At 34.2% G+C, this 5,232-nt stretch overlaps 1 long non-coding RNA gene across 4 annotated transcripts; it reads right to left on the minus strand.

The window, feature by feature from the left end:
- Positions 1-684: 684 nt before the first annotated feature.
- On the minus strand, positions 685-4,753 carry LOC113356734. 4 transcript variants are annotated; one of them, XR_003363154.1, is made up of 8 exons: positions 4,449-4,753; positions 4,104-4,254; positions 3,817-3,903; positions 3,584-3,658; positions 3,356-3,401; positions 2,877-2,918; positions 2,319-2,641; positions 685-1,455 (listed from the first exon to the last, which is right to left on the minus strand). It is a non-coding gene; the product is annotated as an uncharacterized LOC113356734 (long non-coding RNA). The 4 variants fall into 4 exon arrangements; XR_003363151.1 differs by lacking the exon at positions 3,356-3,401; XR_003363153.1 differs by having other exon boundaries at positions 3,356-3,658.
- Between the last annotated feature and the right edge of the window lie 479 nt (positions 4,754-5,232).

Here is a 5,232-nt window from a genome sequence, read left to right on the forward strand (position 1 = left end):
TAGCCTAACATGTAAGTTATTCAAGACTAACATAACTAATATTTAAATAGCCATGTCCTAATATCGTGTTTAGTTAGCCTGGTCATAGTATTCGGGACCGTTAGGAACGACTTTGTGCTTAGTTGGGGACTGCGCTCTGGGAGTTTTGTTGACCTATCAAATTAGTCGTAGGCTTACGTCCCCTGCCGTGGATTAGAAAATCTAGGGTCCAGTATAGTCTTTGTATTAAAATAGTTTTGTATTGGTTGAAATCTAAAGGTTGAGCGTATTAGTTGTGATTTGGTAGAAATCTCAAGCTTGAGCGTATAAGTTAGTCGGCGCATGTGTCCCAGTGTACCGTTAAGTCGGGGCTTCCCCGATCAAATTAGTCGGGGCTTCCCCTGAAATTATTTTGCAACTTAATATTTGATATTAAGGTCAGTTGTTTTTTTAATAAGGAAATTAAGTTAAGCATGAACAAAAACAAAGGAGACCATAAAGTGATTAACATCTGCACATAAACACAATCAAGTTTAGTCTTTTTTTTTTTATTTGCAGTTTGATGTTTCTAGTGTCATGGTCTTGGATCTCTTTCCTAATTAGATCCTGCACTGGGGTGAAGCTTTTAGAAGGTCGAGATTTTGCTTTTGTTAATAACTTCATATCTAGAGTCAATTTACGTTTCCACTTTTGTTAATGACTTCTTAAAAGAACATAAAATTTCCCTTTTGTGAATGAATACGTGGATTCAATTTATGTTTTCCTCGTTATAAAGTACACGTCAGTTTTGCATGAAATATTGTTTGCCCGTCGAAAAACCATTGAGCCTGACTTCCTTGGTGGAGAAAAAGGACAAAAACGATCAGGATGATACCAGCAATCAGGAGGCCAGCATCATAAATGTTGTTTAACCCCTTCTTATAGACAGACTTCAATTTCTTGAAATTCTTAATCATCACCATTTCTCACTTGAATAGAACAACAGGCACCGTCTATATCAACTAATTTTCCTACCACACAAATCCAAAACCAAACAATATTCTCGACAATCCATACTCCTTACGTACTCTTCTTGACTTTTCAGACTCCAGAATAGTCTGTAATCTCCTCCGTTTATATCAATCTAATCAATGGCAGTAACCAAGATTAATCCACTGTTTGTCAGCTGATAAAACTTGTCTCATTTCTCACTATCTCCGTGCAAACTCAAAAACAGGTGAAAACCCGTCTTTCAAGTCCTTATCGAATTCCCCAATATTATACAATCTTCTCAGTCCATGACCCCAAGATCCACTTGATACTTCAATCAACCACTGACAACAAACTTGTTTCTTCCCCAACTTCTTATGTTCTCTTATCGTTCACTTCTTGTTTTCTTTAAAGTAGAACTTACACTGGCTAAGTAGAGTGCACCCCAGCAAAAAACTCCACTGGTTTCTTGTTGTTTCCTACACTGCCTTACAACAAACGGAGAATCTAACAACCAATAACTATGCATTAGAAAGCAACCATGTAAATTTAAACGCATAGAAGATTTATAACATCTGATATCTTGCACTACTAGAAAAAAGAACTGCAGAGAACCTAATGGCAAGGTTCTTTTCTTTTTTTAAAAAAAAAAAAAAATTGTTAACACCACCTCACAATAAGGTGCGTCCCAGGAACTATCATGCATCCAAGAAAAAAAATTATCCACAAAAATCTCCTCACTCTCCTAGTTTATTTATAGTCAATTTCTATAAGTTATATCAAAGGAGTAGAAATCAATATGTTCAAGATACCAACAAAACTAGCACATCCGGTGTTAAATGTTATCCAACTGGACAGGTTCTCCAAGTAAATTAGTTAAAAATGCAAGGATAACACGATATGGATATGGTCTAGAAATCATACTTGGTCTTGGAACTCTCATAAGTTCCCAGAAGCATTATGGTCCTCGAGGGAATTCATATTCTCAGTAGGCTGTGTTCCAAAGTACCAAAAAAAATTAACAACGAAAAGTTGTTTTCTGAAATATTCTCAAGTCATATTCGCTTCTAACTGATTTTCTCCTAATGACACCAACATTCCTTCAATTCCTTCGATAATAATACAATCTATTCCGTAAACCATATAAACCCGTTCAAGCAAATCATTTCCATCTTCCATATGTAAGGTTTCACTCAAATGGTGGTGCCATCTGTGGGAGTCGAACCCACAATGACATGGTTGACAACCATGTACTTTGCCATTTGATCTAAGACAGCAAGTATAATTTCCTAATATAAGTGGGATTAAATATAAAGATACTTAAGCCATATCATTCATAGGCATAAAGGGTTAGCAAGCAGAGAATTTACCTTCAACTTACTTATTGCAGGTGCGCAGTATCTTTAGAAACAAAGTCAGGAACATCCTTTCACATCATTTGTGTTATTTCACACCAAGTAATGAAGTCAGCTAGAACAAAGTTTATCGTTTTTATTTCCTACGTCAGTACAGCCACATAACTACCACATCGATGCCCACAACGACGATTATTGCACTTCAACTTGTCAGAGATAACAGTTGGAGGTTCAATAGCTCGTCCACATTCAGCATCCCCCAACGCAAAATCATTTCATGAGGTCTATGTTACTCTTATTGTCTACTACACCATCGAAGTCGACAATGGTATCTCTCCCTTCAATTTGACAATAAAAAAACACATCATTTCCCCAAAAGAATTTATGTTGGCAAATCATCAGTTGCATTGTCCAGAAGATAGGATTACTAAGAATCTAAGGGACAATGAACTAAAGTTCCTTCAAGCATATGACCCACTATTATTGTAAGTTATGAGCAACTGTACATCATTTGATCATAATATTTAGAAGAAAAAACTGAATATAAATATGCTCAAATATGAAGAGTCTTACTTGGGTGGAATTCGACCCAGCATCTCATCCTCATCATATTACCTGATATAACAGTAATATGTGAGCAAAATGAATCTATGACTTGAATGTTATAAAGTTAAAATGTGAAACGTCTACTATATTTAAGTACCAAATATTCAATTTGTTTTTTTTTTTCAGTTTCCTAAATATCCAGGATTATCAAATAGTTTGAAGTTGTTTAGAAATTGACCCATAATGTACGACATGATAAGGATTGCTCAATCTGAATATGCACGCAAGAATAGAACCATTTGATAAGATACTCAAAACAAAAAACTGATCTAACAAAAAATTAGTTATTCACACACCTTTCTTCTTTTATCTATCTCGATTTTAGCTCAAGATTTGGACAACTCAAAGCAAATTGCAAACTTTTATTCGAATGAGTAACATTCCACATTCCATAAGGTTATTTCAATGTCAACAGGTATCAAAAAGAACGTTAGACAATAAATTACCTTTAGGTAAGTACGCATCTGGAAATTGTGTTATACTTAATTTTCGCTGGTGATAAATAACAAATTAAACAAAGCCTAAATCAGTAACCTATTGGATTGCTGGGTCTGAACTCTTTTCGGGAGATAATGACCTTTGCAGTGAACAATTGAAGTAGTGTTGGTTTGATCAATCAATAAACCCAGATTAGGAATTTTAAAAACCATATAACAGTAAAAAGAAACACATACAAAATCAGAGAACCCAATTGATAAATCTGACACCATGGTGTTTGTATCCCAACACCAATCTGCGAATGTTTTCAGCTATAACAAGAAAAAAGCGAATGTTTTCAGCTATAATAAGAAAAGAAAAAAAGTAAATCAATAACAAAATTAGGTCTGAGAACCTAATTATGAAACCATACTAAATATTTGTATGGCATATAGATGAAGTATTATAGAGGTTTCAAAGAAAGACGAACCTTGGACTTGCAAAATTCAATCTTGTCGAAATTTTCAACTCAAGTAAACATGCCATCTACTAAATCCAGTCGCATCTTTCGATCTAGCTATAGCATTCACATCCAAATTGGATTATCAAATTATTGTAAACACCCATAATGAAAATATACACTAAAATAGACTGATTCCATAATGAAATCACTACATAAGAATCAACAATAGTAAATACACATGTGAAACTGATTTGTGAAATTCCATATTAGAATCTAAGATTAAGTTGAACCAAAAGGAGTAGTTAAGGTTATACCTTGTTCAACCCACGTCCACATCTTCTTTCCATATTATTGAGTGAATTAGGATTACCGAATCCAGAGAAAAGTTCATATTGAGTGAATTAGGATCACCGGAGCCAGAGAAAAGTTCTTCGCCTGCATAATCTCTTTAGTTGCGTACCCAACCTAAAGAAAAGAAATCAACACCAGTTCATCTAATGGAAAACAATATTCGTAAACGAACTCATCCCAATACTGTAATCAACAAAATAATAATAATTGAAAGTTTCACAATAAATACAACTGACTCTCAGAATAAATAAGAATCAAGAAAAAAATCCAAGAATTGGAGAATAATGTTAACAAAAGATTTGGATTACCTTAAACAGGAACCAATGAAAGAGAATTTGGATTGTTTTGAGCTATCTTAATTGGTGTTTCAATTTCAGACCTCTTCGAAGAGCTGCATAAGAACAATCGAGCCATATAAGACTCAGAAAATGTCCCTGAAAAATTATTGAAAGAAAAAATGTCCCTGAAAAATTATTGAAAGAACATCGAAAGGTATCTAAAGTATTCATATAATCTTATAGATGTCAAGAGTCCCTTTTATGGATCTCCGTGTAGAAAACAATTTCGTACGAATTGTGAAACCCTTAGTCTTTATTAGCACTCCATCTGTAGCTTCTCCTACCTTTCGAATTAAAACTCTTAGGTTTAATTCGTGTTTATTAGGGACTTTTTAGATCATTCCTGACCGTCGAAATCAAAACTCCATCCAGAAGCTAGTGACCGCCGGATGACCCTTTCCGATGAATCCTGTCCACTGATTGACTCTTTGATCAAGAAGACAAACACCACTATTTTTTATTACAGTTATGGAGAAACTAACATAAATGATAAATGTAGAAACTACAATTCTATTTACGCATGAATATAAAAATCAAATAAGAGCTCAATAATATTGAAAGTTGTAGTCTAAAAGGCACCATGCTAGGTAACACCATTTTAGAAAATCCAGCAGCCAAAGGCCAATTGTTTTTACCATTTTTCTTTCTTTTCGACACAAAACACAACCAAAATACCAGATCTCGCAATCACAATGTTTTAAAAATATTAAATTCGGCAACTTACAATAACTTTGATTTTGTGATAACTTTATAA

Source organism: Papaver somniferum, chromosome 3 (assembly GCF_003573695.1).
Source record: "Papaver somniferum cultivar HN1 chromosome 3, ASM357369v1, whole genome shotgun sequence".
In the NCBI taxonomy this organism is placed as follows: domain Eukaryota; kingdom Viridiplantae; phylum Streptophyta; class Magnoliopsida; order Ranunculales; family Papaveraceae; genus Papaver; species Papaver somniferum.